The sequence below is a fragment of the Anomalospiza imberbis genome, chromosome 4 (assembly GCF_031753505.1).
Source record: "Anomalospiza imberbis isolate Cuckoo-Finch-1a 21T00152 chromosome 4, ASM3175350v1, whole genome shotgun sequence".
NCBI classification, from domain to species: domain Eukaryota; kingdom Metazoa; phylum Chordata; class Aves; order Passeriformes; family Viduidae; genus Anomalospiza; species Anomalospiza imberbis.
The window spans coordinates 1457095-1473459 of record NC_089684.1 but is presented as its reverse complement, the minus strand read 5'-3'; the positions used below and the strand labels follow the sequence as shown (position 1 = coordinate 1473459).

Sequence of the window (16365 nt, the reverse complement as noted above, 5' to 3'; positions counted from 1 at the left end):
AGCCTTTCGACAGCAGAAGAGGACACAGCCTCAAGCCATGCCAGGTTTGACATCAGGAAGAATTTTTTCCTTCAAACAGTCATCAAGGATTAGAATGGATTAGAGCCCAGGGAGGCAGTGGAGCTACTGTCCCTGGAAGTGTTCAAGAAGCGACTGGGCGTGACACTTAGTGGTACGATATAGTCGACAAGCCAGTCAACTAGCTGTGGTGTTCAGTTAAAGACTGGACTCAAGGTCCTTTCCAGCTTTGATAATTCTATGATTCTATGGCCCAAATAAAGCAAATGCATTAGAGGAAGAGTAAAGTCAATTATAGGCAGCGCCTATAAAGAGCATAAGACATCTTCTTGGCATGCTCTGCCCAAAAAAAGCAAAACACTGCACAAATGCATCCAATGGCATACATACAAAATATTGCACTCAAAACACTACTTAAAAATTATTATTATTGTTATTATTATTGTTATTATTGTTATTATTGCTATTATTGCTATTATTGCTGTTATTGCTGTTATTGCTGTTATTGCTGTTATTGCTGTTATTGCTGTTATTAATGTTATAAGAATTAACAGGTTAGAGAACTGAAAAACTAAAGCTGACTTAATGGGCAGTTAGACAACATTTTTTCTTCTTTTTCAGAAACAAAGGCTTGATTGACAACACAGCAGCCATGCTCTGCTCTGCAGACCAAATGATTCATTTCCTCACAAAACTTTCTGGTGCAGTCAGTATTGTATCCTCAGAATGCCACATGCAGGCTCCAGCCATGCAGATCTAGTCACAGGTCTACAGTATAAAAATACTTAGAATTTATGGAACATGTCTTTATCTCAATAGAAACAAATATTAAATTATGCTACTTATTAAAACTCTCCAACTAAAGCAGGGTCAAACCTAAGAGAATAACACCTTCTAACAGCTACGAAACATGAAAAAGCAGCAGTGCTACTAATATGGGGAACTTGCATTAGTGGTTTACATGTGGTAAAAGTAGTGAATGAAAATTTGTAAAAGCTACACAATAATCACAATCATAATCAACAGCAGAGTCCATAACACCATCTGTAAAGAACTGATGCATATACATAACAGAGCAGTTGCTTGGGCTTTTGTGGATTTACTGCTAGACACCTGGGACCCTGCCACAAATTACTTTTCTTTGCTTTTCTTGCCGTGGGCAATAAAGTTTTGCTTAAACAAATGCACATGACAAATTTGATATGCAGTTTAGTTGTGTGTCTGGGCAAAACTGAGTCTGGTCCCTGGAAGAAATGGGGTTAGACACCTGTGGCCAGTTGTGTCCATGCCACAAATGAGTAGCAACACAAAATAGTGCAAATCTCAGAGAGTCAAAGGTTCCCAAAGTTCAGAAGTCATCAGTGGGACAGACTGGACATGGGGCCAAAAAACCTCCAAGGGAAGGTTTAACACTGCAGAGCACACTGGAGGCAAGGAGGATGTTTTTAACCCACCTGACAGAAGTAAATGCATGAGATTATAGCAAAAGCAGGGTCACTAATATTTAATGTCCAACTTAAAATATCTACACTTGCTTTTTTGTGACTACTTAATGTTATGTAGTTGTTGACACATTTAAAATGCAACTGTTAACTGCAGTCAGTTATGATGTTCAGCAATGCTATTAATTGGATTTGATTAAAATTAGCTACAACTTCTAACTGAGGCACGTACAAAGTGAAGGATGTGGAATTTAGGACCACATGAACAGGTTAGCTCAAGGGATGCAGAGAGGTACACAGAAAATCCATGGAGATGGAAAGTCACTGCAGCAACAACAGGAGTTTCTTTAAGGTATAGAGCCTTACATGCACATTCATGTACTCCATGTACATATAAGACACTCATAGAATGGCATGGGTAGAAAAGGACCTTAAAGATCACCTAGTTCCAACCGCTCTGCCATGGGCAGAGGCACCTTCCACGAGACCAGGTTGCTCAGAGTCCCATCCAAACTGACCTTGAACACTTCCAGGGTTGGAGCATCCACAACTTCTCTGGGCAACCTGTTCCCAGTGCCTCACCACCCTCACAGGAAAGGTTTTTTTTCCGAATATCTAATTTAAACCTACTCTCAGTTTGATGCTATTCCCATTTTTCTTATCACTACATGCTCTTGTAAGACATCCCTCTCCATCATTCTTGTAGGCTTCCTTCAGGTGCTGGAAAGCCAAAATTAGGTCTCCCTAAAGCCACCTCTTCTTCAAGATAAACCACCCCAATTGTCTCAGCCTTTCCTTGTATGAGAGGTGCTCCCTCCCTCTACCCATCTTGGTGGCCCTCCTCTAAGTGTTGGGGACCACACTGCTTTGGATGCAGCCCAGGACACATTTGGCTTTCTGGGCTGTGAGTGCCCATGGCTGGGTCCATGCCCAGCATCTCCTCCACCAACACAGCCTCAAGTCTCTCTCAGCAGGGCTGCTCTGGGTCTGTTCATCCCCAGCCTGTGTGGATACACAGGGGTTGTGCTGACCCAGGTGCAGCACCTTGCACTTGGGCGTGTTAAATTGCGTGAGATTCCCATGGGCCCCCTTGGAATGTCCTGGTCCCTTTGGACGGCATCCTATCCTCCAGGTGTGAACAGCACAACTAAGCTTGCTGGCATCTGCAAATTTGCTGAGACTGCATTAGATCCTATGGTCTATATCATTAATGAAGATAATAAATAGCACTGGTTCCCATATAGACCACTGAGGGCCACCACTGGTCACTGATGCCCATCAGGACTCTGGATGAAATGGTCCAACACATTCCTTATTCATCTAGCACTCCCCGCCATCAAATCCATCTCTTCCCAGTCTAGATGTTGTGAGGGATCATGTCAAAGGCTTTACAGAAGTCCACATATGTAAAAAAACCCTTCAGCAAAAAAAAAAAAAAACCCTTTGACTGCAGTAGTGAAGGTTTTGGGAGATAGGAGGAATGACTGACTGGCTTAAACCAACTGGGAAGTGCTGGGGGACAGAGTGAGTTCTGTGTACGTGGAACCATGTGCTGCTCCACACCCCAACAATACTGAGTCTTAGTCAGCCTCTGGTCTGGTCCAAAACTGTGGCCTGACCTCATGGCCTGTGGTGAGCCCCAAAATGATGCCAGCCACGTTCAGGAAACACTAAAGTGCAGGTCTGGGGGAGGGCCCAGGAGACCAGAGCAGAAAAAAGGACAGCAACACGTGTGCTGAGCTGGCACGATCCACTGGACCCTAGGGTGGTGATTATACACCTTCCTTCCTTTCTTCCTTTCTTTCTTCCTTTATTTCCTCTCTTTCTTTTCTTTCTTTCTTCTCAAAATATAATGGGAACCAGACTAAAAAATTCCTGTCAATGCCTTAGTGCCTTGTTGTGTCTGGATAAGTTACCATTCACCAAGTTTACTTGGTAAACTTAGTTTGGTTTACTTAGTAAAGTTTAAACTTAGTTTACTTAGGGAAGTTTACTAAGTTTGTGAAGTGCCTTACTTTGTCTGGATGTTGTTTTAAAATTTGCCAAGTACATTATTCTACCTGAAAGTTCTAAAATTTACAAGTAAAAATTTGCTGTCAAATTCCCTGAGAATTTTGTTCTTTCTCTCATGTATCACCCAGAGTGAATGAAATTGCCTTCCACTAAACCTGCTGAGTGGGCCAGGGCATTACAAACCAGACAAGCTGCAATTTGTAAATAAACACAGTGCACATAAAATGAGGCAAAATGCAGACTAGCAACTTATGCTACTGTCACAGTCCTGCTTGACAAACAACAGCACTCGACATCTTGTCAGAGTCAAAAATGGGTCTTCAGCTTCTCGTTCACTCTGACAATGTCGAATAGTCCCACAAAAACACCTGGGCAGAGAAAGAATTACTTCAGTGACCCTTCTGGCTTACAGCCCATCTGCCTCTTACTGATGCAGCCTCTGTCTGGAAAAGCTCCTGAAGAGTGCCAGGATCGGGGAACTTTAAGGCATTGGGAATCTATCCTTTAACTGCTGGGAAGGGTGTTCCAGGAGGCAGGTGCATGAGGGGATGCAACCTTGGGCCAAATGGAACCTTCACTTCACATCTGAAGTAACCGTTGTGTGCTCCAAAGCTTACCTACATTGGTTTGTTTTTTTTTTCTGGCCTCCTATCCAAGGAAACACAATAACCTGGAGCACACAGTTTGTCAGATATCAGGTGTTGGTATCAGGCTACCAGATCCCAGCAACTCGTGGCAGTGTTCAGCAGGCAGTGTAGGTGGCTGAAAGATTAATCTACTTGCCAGAAAAAACACAGCAGGGCTCTTTAGTGCAACCCACCCTTGTGCTGTCAACAGGGGATGTTGGAACAGGGTGGCTGGGAAGAACATCAAAACCCACATGTATGAACGGAGGGTGTTTGTCCTTCCTCCAAACACGAACAGTGGATGAAGCAATGACTGCCAAAGCTTCAGGGCTGAGAGCAGCATGGCACTGTTCATCGTCATAGCCCCCAGATGGGCCAGCATAGGCTACTGCAAAATATCTACCAAGCCTGGAACAGGATCCGGAAAGGACAAAATATCAGCTTTTTTCTTCCTCTTCTTAGTAACTTGCAACTCTGACAGCTCTGTGTAGTTCTGGCACTTCCTTTCTTTCACTTGCAAACTTGTCAACCTCAAAAAATACCCAACAAACAAAAAACCCAAGAAAACCAAAATAAATTGAAAAATGCTCTTTTACATCATTTATTTTGCTCACCCACCTAAGACCAGTATGGTACAGAATAGTCTCTATTCTATTCTCTATTCCCAGCACTGATCTCTGGAGTAACAGGTGGTCATTCTCCATTTGAAAAGACCAAGAAATCATTTATGATGGGTCTCCTAAAGCACAAATGCTAAGATTTAGAAGACAATGTAATCTTAAGAAGACTCTGCCATTTTCTTTCAGCTTTTAGTTACTGCTGTCCCATAGTCTCCACCATAACTTTTCCAGTCATTCATTTCGTCTCCTTTGGCTCTTTGTTGTCTTCTTACTACGTCAATCCCAGTTTGCAATTGTCAAGGCTCCTGGTATTCTGGAGTCCCTACCAGTAACCCACCTTCCCACCGACTAGTTCACTCTGTATCCTCCTCTTTCTCAAGTCCCAGTCACCTGTCCCTAAGTCTTACCTCCCCTTCCCATTCGTCACGTCCCATGTTCATGTGCTAGCCTACTAGCCCAGTTCTTTGTGAAATCAGTGCCCGTGCTCTCCAAACCCGGTCTTCCCTATGTCAGCTGCATCTCAGGCTCCCCCCAGGATCCCATGGTACTTTCTTCCCTCACAATTCCTGCCCAAGCACCAGCAGAGGAATCACTATGAAAGGAGAGAGGAGGGGATGCCACAGCTGATCTGAATCAAGAGATCACAGCAAAAGCTCTGACCTGCTCTGCTCAGAACCCTGTTCACTTTAGAGAAATCACATACAGGCAATTCTGCCACATGCAGCACTGATGAGGGAACAAGGTGTGATCTGATCAACACCGGGGTGCACAGATGTTAAAGATTAAGGAGACTACAAGAGACCTCAAAGAGTAATCCATTCCATACACTGCTCCAGAAAGAATTCAAGTATATTTGTCATTCCTGATTAATAGTCAAACGAGGTTTAATGATGCTAAAATCATGAAAATCCAAACTCAGTAATCCATTCTATTGCTTCAACCTCATTACTGCTGAGCCCACTACATATCATCTGGTTGGGCACAGGCATGGACAACGTTGCTTCACAACAGCTTTGTGACATTAGAAAGTTATCATGTCTTGTTAACCATTACAGTCTTCATTCTTTGAGCTGAAACAACTCCAGACATTTCAGCATTCATTCATAAGCCACATATTCTAATTTTTAAATTATTTTCATTCCTCTCCTCTGGATACTCTCCAATTCATACACATTTTTGTTGAAGTGTGTAGCCTACCTGGACATGGTGTTACAGTTGAGGAGGACTTCTCATGTCTTCCATGCTGTTGTTCTGTCTTAGGTATCACCATATAATGTTTGTTTCTATTGCAGCAGCAACTTGAGTAATCTACCATAAACCACAGCTCTTCCAAAGAATTACTGCCAAACCCCTTCCTTACAGAGTTCGTAACTACAACATCTTTGTCCTGTTGAAAACCTTAATTTTAATTCTGTCTCCAGCATAGTCACGGTCTCACTTCAATTGCTACTGCAGATATAGCAAGTACCACTGAGGTCACTGTTAAAAACACTCTGTAGCACTGGGTGTGCTACAGAGTCATCTCTCATTTTATTTGCTAAAATTTTCACAGGTATGTGAAAATTAGTGTTGAAAGTGTATGGAAACTACAATAGTTTGTAGATTTAGTATTTTAACTTTATTTGTAGACTAGCATTTTGTAGACTTAGGACAGAAAATATGGGCAGGCTTTCATGAAGACGGTAAAAATGAAGATCAGACAAAAGGACACTGCCTTAGCAGGATCTGGAGCCTAGCTAAAAAACAGAGCAGTACTATGTTTCTGAACTGTCTTAGGATTTTTTAGCAAGGCAAAACAACTACTCTAATTCTCAACTAATTAATTACAGTAAAAATTAACATGAGTCACAAATATATGTGATGAACTACAGAGCACATGGCTAAAATTTGCCAAAGTTTTAAGCAACAGAAAAAAGAGGTTCTACAACATGGAAGGCAGTTTGGTTTTGTTGGCAGATGAATCCACTCAACCCAGCTATCTCACATATGTGCCAACAGATACCCAAAGAAAACACAGATTCACAGGGCTTCCTATCACTATCTTTCTCATCTGGCCCAAACTGTTCCACAGATAACTGTAATTGTACCTTTTTCTCTTCTTTTCTGTGTTGAAGTTTCAAATGCAGCTTTCTTAAAAGCCACAGAGAAAGACAGCATGCTACTTTGAAGAAAATCAACTTTCTTTGAAGAGCAACATGAAAGTCAGATTTTTGTATGGTTCATTTCACTTCAATTCTTCTCATCACACTCCCTCCACATTTCAACTTAACAGTAAACATAATCTTTAATGTGCAGCATCCTCCTACAAAAGCCTTACTACAAATCACTAGACTGAAATGCTTTATGGAGCTGCCCAAGTCTGACAGCTGACTTTCAAAACATGCTGAGCAATGAAAGAGATGGTCAAGAATGCCAGCAAAATGCACAGCAGTTTGCACTCCCAAACACTAAAGTGTGAGGAAAGTTTTTACTTATTTCGATCATTTTCTTACTGTTTTTCTTAAGGCAATAATAGAGAAGAAAAGAAAGCTTTCACATGTGTGAGCATTAAAACAATAAGCCATTTCCAAGCAATGTTTGGATGTGAATGAAATGAACTAAAGTCATCTGCATATTACAGTATTTTCTTAAATGGCCTTGTTAGAGGCATGAAACTTTTACTCCCATAATTTGGTACACAGCCTACATATATAAAGAGGAAGTTGAACTATGTTTAAAAATGTACTGATGTACTTTACACATTTGTAGTCGCATCTGAATCAGCTTCACTGAGTGTGTGCTAAAACAGCACTCTAAGCCACTTAGCCAGGATAATATGCAGCAAGATCTCTACATTTTTCTTCCCACCAAACTTAATTACCAAATCATTGTGATTTCGCTCGTGTGATGCACCAGTCTTGAACAGCATTAATTAAAAAATATTTGTTACAAGTCAATTTTATTTCTTTGTAAGGCTTCACCAATATAAGTGAAAATGCTGAATGTGAAGCAAGGGTAAATGCTGTGTGTTTCTGACAAAATATATTTTAGCTCTTAAAGAGAGAAGTCGTGTGATGCAGAGAGTCAAAAGGAGTGAAAGTTCCTTCAGGAAATTATGGGAAAAAATAAGTGTAAGATCTACAAAACAACTGATTGTTCCCTAGAGGCAGAACTCATGGAGTCTCCATGGAAACAAGCATAATTTTTATCCATCACTAACTAATTCAAATAACAGATAAAAAAAAAATTTGGCCCCTCCAGTAGAAGCAGTAATGTAATTAAAGTTAACCCTATAACTTTAGTTTGCCTTCTATCATACTACTTAACACCAATTAATTCTATTTTACAGTGCACTTTATGTAACTTTATTATATCTTCTTCAAATGCATTGCCTTGATGTCAACATGCAGGTGTTTAGAGCATCTCAACATTTAGAGCATCTCCACATTTACATCATACTGATGGCAGGTATTATGCAACTACATTGCCCTGAGTCTGTTGATTCCAAAAAAACTGACTGTATTTTTCCAACATGCCAATATTAGGCTTATCCATTTTTGCCATGATTATCTTATTTGGGCCTTTTTGGAATAAAGACTGCATTGATTTTATGGGAGGGAAAAAAAATCCCTCTCAACAATCAAAGTCAGCAATTTTAAAATATGAATAATTCAGAATATGAAAAAAAGTCTTGTCTCTTGGCTTGTGAGGACTGAAAGTCAAAACATAGTCATTAAAGATAACACTATCTATAAAAATTCTGTTTGTGTTAGATTTCATTCTAAAACAACAACCAAATATATTCATAAATTCATCATCACATTTCACTCAACACTTATTATGCCGTGTGTTTCTTATTTAAAAAGAGCTTACCTGACACATCTATAATAGGAATATTGAAATAACTCTAAACTACATTAGTCACAGACAAATCCATTTTTAGTGACTGAGATACCTGGCAAAACACTATTCAGAGTGACTAAGAGCCTAAGCAGAAGAAACTGCAAAAGTTACTTTGATTGCTGTAATCAGAAGTGTGAAACCAAAACAGCTGCTTTTCTAGTATCTGTATTTAAAGTGAAATATTATTCCCAAACAATATTTTTAACAGTTAATACATTTTGTTAAGGTTTTAAGGAACTGTATGTTAAAAAAAAAAAAAAAAAGTCAATGTCTTAGCACAGGACCCAGCAAGCCATTCATACTTCAGACCAACTGTGTGCTACCAGTGCACTTTTAAAAATTCTGTTATACAGTACATAAATAATATTTGCTTGTAAGTGTGAAGCAATTCTCTCTAAAATGCAGGATTGCCCAAGTGGGTATTCAAAAATGGCCCTTAATTTTAGAACAGGGTGTACTAAGACAATTTTCCTATTGGAGAAAAGTAGACCCAATACCAACCAGAAGCAACCTCTTTGCTATCTACCATCTTTACCAATAAATATTTCCACAGAAATTCTTGCAATTATCCAACTGGAGCACAAATAAATATACAAATCACTTTCATATAAAATTTCAATGCACTTCACAATGCGCAATTCAAGCTAATTGTTGCAATGAAATATTCAACCCCAAACACAACATCTAATCTGATAAACTGATAGCAGTTTAACAAGGAAGAGTTGAATCTGTCTATTTGATGAATTCCTGACCTGGATTCAAACCATCCAAAGCAAGTAATACACAGAGCTGCTAGCTACTGCAGTATCAATGGCTTTGTTAAAGAAACTCATGATAACATTTATGCCTATTGATTAATGTTTTGATATAGTTACAAGCCTTAATTGTCTATGCAAGGAACAATTAGATTTATTTCAGTGGTGGGAATTTACTGAGCATGCATTACTGAATACCAAATAAAAGTCAGCTCTGGCTCAAATTTACCATCTTTAATTTGTTAAAACATGTTACTGCTATCAGCTATCTTAAATAATCCAGAGTCTAAGAAAAGAGCTCTTTTCATACAATACCGTTTAAGGTATGTGCAGAAAATAACAAAGTATTTTAATAATTTGGGAAGATAACAAATTATATTATCTGTGTATCTATTATTGACAGAATATCTATTATTAGGCCTGTGGTTGCAAATTACTCTTCCCTTTCTCCATGGTCCCATCCCCCCAACAGCAGATCATTTTCAGTGCCATTATTGTCAGGCATATTAAATTTTCAGGATGCACAGTTGTGGTTTCCAGGTCTCTATTTACTTCTTGAACTGTGTTTTAACCGGGCATTTTTACACTTAAAATAACAGAGCAGAGGTGTAATAACGTTTTACATACTACAGCCACGGAGACCCAGATTTGTAACTGACTAGTGGCAATACCAGCAAAATTAATTAAAAGCCCCCAAGCCGTCATTCATTAAAAATCACTCCGTGACATAGAAAAGATGCGCGTTACACACATTTCTGTCGCTGAAACAGACGTTTTCTAACAGAGGAGATGGCGGAACTAAGGAGATGGATTTCCCGTGTGAAATGGTATTCCCTCGGGCTTACCTGCTCCAGCTGTTGGGAAAGGCTGAGGGAGAGGGACGCGGCCCCGCCGCCCGCCCGGCGCGGAGCGGCGCGGAGCGGCGCGGAGCGGAGCGGAGCCCGCTCGTTACGGTAGCGCGGCGGCACCCGTGTGACAAATGGCTCACGGGAGCCTGAACAAAGCCATGCTGCTCTAGGGAAGCATCGCGGGAAACAAAGTCATCTCTTTGACAGCTCCTGCTTTTTTTCAGTGAAGCTGAAACAATACGGGACTCCCTGGGAAAACGCTAACAAAGGGGAAGCGGAATGAATCGGAGAGAACCAGCCCAGCCATTGAATTCCGCGGCAGCAGCGAAGTGACAGCTTCTGAAAAATCACCCGCACGCCTCCCTACACCTTCCACCGAACAAAGGCAGCCCAGCAGCGGCAGGGAACTACTTACGGGGGGTTTTGCGGCCGTCCTCCCGGCGCAGCCTCCTGCCCCTGGGCTGCTCGCCGCTGGCGCTGCAGAGCCAGGGGGCACATGTAGCACAGAGCGGGCAGCAAAAGCGGCGGGGACACCCCGCACGGCCCCGCACGACAGCGGGCGGCTCCGCACGGCGAACGCTCCCGGAGCGGCGCGGCCGGGCTGCGGAGCCCCGCGGGAGGCTGCGGAGCTCGGTCTACGGCGAGGCTCCCTCCCGCCACCGCAGCGGCCCTGGCGAGGGGAGAAGGGGTGGGGCGCAGGGTCCTACCTGTGCTCCCTCTCCGTGCTGCCAGAAGGAAGCGCCGGTGGCTGCTGCGGGCGCGGTGCCGCCCAGCCCGTCGGATGCCGCCCCCGCGGCGGCCGCCCCATGGCAGCGCGGCCGCCGCCGCTCACGGGCGCCCCGCAGCGCCGCGCCCGCATCCCTGCCGGCATCACTGCCCGCACCCCTGCCGGCATCACTGCCGGCATCACTGCCCGCATGCCTGCCGGCATCACTGCCCGCACGCCTGTCCGCATCCCTGCCGGCATCACTGCCCGCACCCCTGCCGGCATCACTGCCCGCATCCCTGCCGGCATCACTGCCCGCATGCCTGCCCGCACCCCTGCCCGCATCACTGCCCGCATCCCTGCCGGCATCACTGCCCGCATGCCTGCCCGCACCCCTGCCCGCATCACTGCCCGCATCCCTGCCGGCATCACTGCCCGCATGCCTGCCCGCACCCCTGCCCGCATGCCTGCCCGCATCCCTGCCGGCATCCCTGCCCGCACCCCTGCCCGCACCCCTGCCCGCACCCCTGCCGGCATCACTGCCCGCACCCCTGCCCGCACCCCTGCCCGCATGCCTGCCCGCACCCCTGCCCGCACCCCTGCCCGCATCCCTGCCCGCATCACTGCCCGCATCCCTGCCCGCATCCCTGCCCGCATCCCTGCCCGCACCCCTGCCCGCATCCCTGCCCGCACCCCTGCCCGCACCCCTGCCCGCATCCCTGCCCGCACCACTGCCCGCATCCCTGCCCGCACCCCTGCCCGCGCCCCGCAGCGAGCGGCGCTCGACCCCTGCTTTTGGCAAGGAAGAGGTGAACCCGGGTTTATCCGCATTCACCGGGACCCAGCGCCGTAGCGCTGGCCGAGGAGGAGAGGTCCGCCTCTCCAGATGCACCGCGCTCTGATCCGCCGTTTGTTCTCTTCTCGCAGCAAGACCGAAGTCTGAGCCCAGCGCCTAGCCCGTGCTGTAGCTAGGCAAATATTTATCCCCTTAATTTACTGAAAAATAGGAAAAACTGCAAGAAACAAAACCAAAACCAACTGTCCCCCAACACAGAAGCACAAAAATCAGCCTCCCTTCTTTCTCATAGCCTTAAATCTGGAATTTGTATCAGCTCTTCTGGGGCCCCACTCTTCCAATTCAGCTCTCTACTGCAAAATTTTACCAGTGCTGGACTCCTGGTTCCTGAGTTTCCCATGGTAAAAGCACATGCTGCACTTAGTCCCATCCAGACTCTTCCACTTTTGGAACCAACATTGATCACACGATTCATGATCCTCCATCACTGACACAGATATGTTTTGTCAGCCAGCTCTCCAGATTCAGATGGCCCCTGGAGAAAAAGACCTTGAAGCTTTAGATCTTGTCTGCTCCTTAATTTTTTGGTCCAGTCAGAAGTGGTCCTTCTGATATTCTTAAAAGGAAAAGGTAAGACCCATGCTGGGTTGGACCAAAGAGCTATCTTCCCCTTTTATTTTTGTCTCTGACTGTGCCTGATACCAGAGGTTTTAAAGGAAGAATATAAGTTTAGCTGGGCATTAACTGGTATTCTTCCACTCCTTAGTGAGCTGTTGCTCAGTGAATTCATGCGTGCAAGTGATACTTGTGAGAAACGCTAAAACTAAACACTAAAACTAAACACTAATTGCTAGGAATCACTTTTTCACCGGCAGTCTTCTAGAGATGACTAGTCATACAAGCCCTGGGAGGCACCGTCTGCTCCCTGTTCTGTCCCATCACAACTGATACCACAGTGTACAGGGCACCGATAATTCAGAAGTTTAAGTTCACGCACCAGGTCTGTTTAGATGGCTGTTAGGTATATTGACTGCTACTTTTAACTTTAGGTATTATATATATACATACGGATTTATACCCAAAATATACAGATACAAAGCACCTTGATTACCAGAGCGGAATTTTGTAGCAATCCTCCAAAAGATTCAGGTGTTTTGCTGTGTTTGGCTTTACTGTTCTCTGCAGCACTTCCATGTTTTTAAGAGGTAGAATTAGGTGGTAGAGAGAGAAAACTTCAGAAGTAGCCACTAAGAAAGAGGTGAATCCAGCTTTTGCCAGCTCCTTCAGATTGATCAAATTGCTCAATTACATCAGACCTATGTTGGCAAAGGTCAAACTTTTCTCTTTCCTGGAGCAGAAAATAAGTAAAAGTGTTGTTTTGGTTTTTTTTGGTGTTTTTTTTTTTTTTTTTTTTTTTTTGTTTTTTGTTTTTTTTCTTAAGAACCAACAATTTCTGGAAAGTGATGCAATCACAGATCTCAGCAGCAAAATGATGAATGAGCTTCAGGCATGCACAGCTTTATTAGCAAGTCTTGTACTTTAAGTTTAGTATATCTTATTATAGAAATATTAAAAATCTAGAATTTCTGTGGAGAAATCCAAACATTTCCAGGATGTGCCATGATCACTGGAAAAGACCCAGGTCCACTAGGTGGCACAAAGAGGCCATGTAAAAGCCAGCAGCAAGCCGGGAGTGCCTTTCTTTCTGTTCAACATCTTTATGTATTTATGCAAAGCCACTGGGAACAGATAAAGATTGAAGACACAACTATATTCCAGCAACCCACACATGTCTTTTCATAAAGACAAGTTCAGATGTCAACGGGCTCCTTTGGACTAGAAGCTCAGTGAAAATCTCCCCGAAGAGCAGTATCTGCTCCTGCAGACCTTGACTGACTCACAGCTGAGTAACCATGCTGAAACTCATTTCTGTGTTTGTATTCATGAAAATACAGCAATCTCTGCTCAGGAGGAATTAAACTGAGAAGATGCTACCAATAATTTCATTTCCCCCTCTTTCATCCATTTGCCATCACGCTGTTCTACTTAGTTTAATTCCTGTGCCATCACCTTGAAATGGTAAAGGACATAGTGACAACACTGCTGGGGCAGCTCTGCTTGGATGATGTTGAGCTTGCAGCACACACAGGTGGGAGAGGCAACCACCATGATAAATTCCAAAACTCACCCAAGCTCTAACACAGATATAAGTAATGCTGAGACAAAACAATGGCAATTATTTTTATACTTGTAGTTTTTAAAATGTCAAATATCATAATACAGATAATAAGGGTCAATTTCACCACAGGTGGGTAAGCACTTACCTGATCACACCATGGGGATTTGTTGGAAAGTTTCCCACAGCCTTCAAAGGGTTGTTGCCCCTTTGAAGACTGCCTAATCCAACCAACTCTTGCTCAAAACAGGGTCACCTACAGCTGTCCAGGACTGTTTCCAAGTGGGTTTTGAATACCTCTGTGGAGGAGACTCTACAACTTCTCTGGGCAGCCTGTTGCACTGTTTGATCACCCTCATGGGAAAATAAATTTGTATGTTTCAGTTGAATTCCCTGCATTTCAATTTGTGCTCATTGTCTTGTACCTCCCCTAGATACAACCAAGAGATGTTTTACTCCCACTCTCACCCACTGTTACACATGGGCCCTGCTTGAGTTTTTTCTTCTCAAGGCTCAACACCCCCAGCTTGCTCAGACTGTCCTCATGTGAGAGATGCTGCAATCCCTTAATCATCTTTGGGCTCTTTTCCGCGCTTCCCAAGAACATCCGTGTCCATGTTGTCTTGGGAGCCTAATGGAACTCTGTATGCTGGGAGTTGGTTACCTTGGGCAAGCCACATCTGCAGCCCAAATGCAGGCAGGGGCTGCCACGGTGCAGGGGATCTGATCTGCTGGAGCCCCCCGTGCCAGCTCAGTGCTGCGCTGGGGCAGAGACAACCCTGAGCCTGGCAGGAGGTGGATGGGCTGGTTCTTTGCCTCTGTGGCCAAAGCCCTGAGGTAGCTCAGCAGCCCCTGACACCACGCAGCTATTGCTGATCAGTGCTTGCCCAGCATCAAGGCTTTCTCTCCCCCACACCATTTACAGTGCAGCATGAATGGTAAGGCTTTAGGACCAGGAATGAATACTGCTGCAGCTACTACGATCTTTGTGTGGCCTATGAGGGGTCAGAGGATGAAATGAAACTGGAATATCTTTTTATATAAAGTTGCAAGACTAGGGTACCAAAACCACACACCCCTGGTTTCTTACACTGCTAGCAAAGACAAAGAAGTATAAAGTTCTCTCCCAAGGAATGATCTAAACCCCCCCAAAATCTGCAGGTTTCATTAAGGAATAACAGCATTGCCTAGGTCAGGCTGCCATATATACATCAATTTCTATATAAAATATTTTAAATTGGAATACTGAATCTCTCAACTTTTTTTTTAATTAGCATCACACAGGAATGTCAGCATTTATCAGATTTAGGGTAACAAAAAAAGAATAAATTGGACTTTCCAACTGAACCCTAGAATTACTTATCTATAGATTAATTACCTAAATTTTAGGGACAAAATGTAAGACACAAAAACCCCCAAACCAGCTAATTCTAAAAATTTCTCAAAAACACATAATGATGTTTAATTGAGAAATTCAGGTTTTAATAAATTGAAAACACCTGCCCTTTTATTGTCTCTAGATTTCCCTGCTTCTGATGCTAGACTCATTGTTTTGTAGAAAAACAGCGGGTTTTTCTAACACTTACTGTTCTCCTTTATTATTTCTCTAAAGCTATTTTCCCCCGCCCCCAACTGCAGACAGGAAGACAGACAACTTGAGTATATGGAGTTTTAGCACGATTTCATGTCTGCCACTCTCCCCCTGCAACCGACCCCAGCTGAGGACTACACACAGCAGCCAAGGGTGCTTTTGATCTTCCAGAAGGCAAGAACAGCATGGAAGCCTCTGAGAGCAGAGTCCAGGTGAGCCACATTAACATCCTGCCCACACAAGGCTCGTTTCGTACAAGGCATACGCAGTAGTCCACGGATTTAAATCTTTCATAAATTTATGCTGGTTTTCTACCTCACTAATTGAAATACTTGATTTAAAAGCAAAGTTGTTTAAAAATTACTTTTGTTTTACTCTCGTTGCTTATAAAAATGTATATAAAATAATAGTAACAAGAAGGCAAATTGACAGCTATACTACAGTCTGAATATTAGCACTGTTTTAATACTAGAAATCCGCAAAGGCTTTGGTCACTACAATGATACCAATTTTATTATAACACCTGTGTTCAATGAGGTCTTAATTCTTTGTAATTGTTATATCCATGTGGGAATTACTATTAATTGAAGTGTTACAGTTTTAATTGTAATGCCAAAATATGCATTTTTCAGTAAGATGAAATACACTGTTTTCAATAAAGTGGAACACTAGCTTTCAAAAAACTATTTACAGTTTAAAAGGGTTTAGTTACAAAATAGGATATTTAAAAGTCACCACTGAAGACATCAAGACCAGGACATGAGTTTTCTCCTTCTTACTAAATCAACCTGAATAATTAACACCAATTAGCATCAGTGAAAACTACTGACTTAATTACAAAAAAGTATTAATAGGTAAGTAACAGCTAGAGACAAAATCCTCCTCATTCCTG

The 16365-nt window shown here is 43.2% G+C and overlaps 1 long non-coding RNA gene across 5 annotated transcripts in view; it reads right to left on the bottom strand.

The window, feature by feature from the left end:
• LOC137472089 (uncharacterized) overlaps positions 1-11026 on the bottom strand; it is a 91297-nt gene extending 80271 nt beyond the window's left edge. For all 5 annotated transcript variants that reach the window (XR_010998011.1, XR_010998010.1, XR_010998009.1 and 2 more), the window contains exon 1: positions 10912-11026. This is a non-coding gene — a long non-coding RNA (uncharacterized lncRNA). The remainder of the gene's footprint in view (positions 1-10911) is intronic.
• Between the last annotated feature and the right edge of the window lie 5339 nt (positions 11027-16365).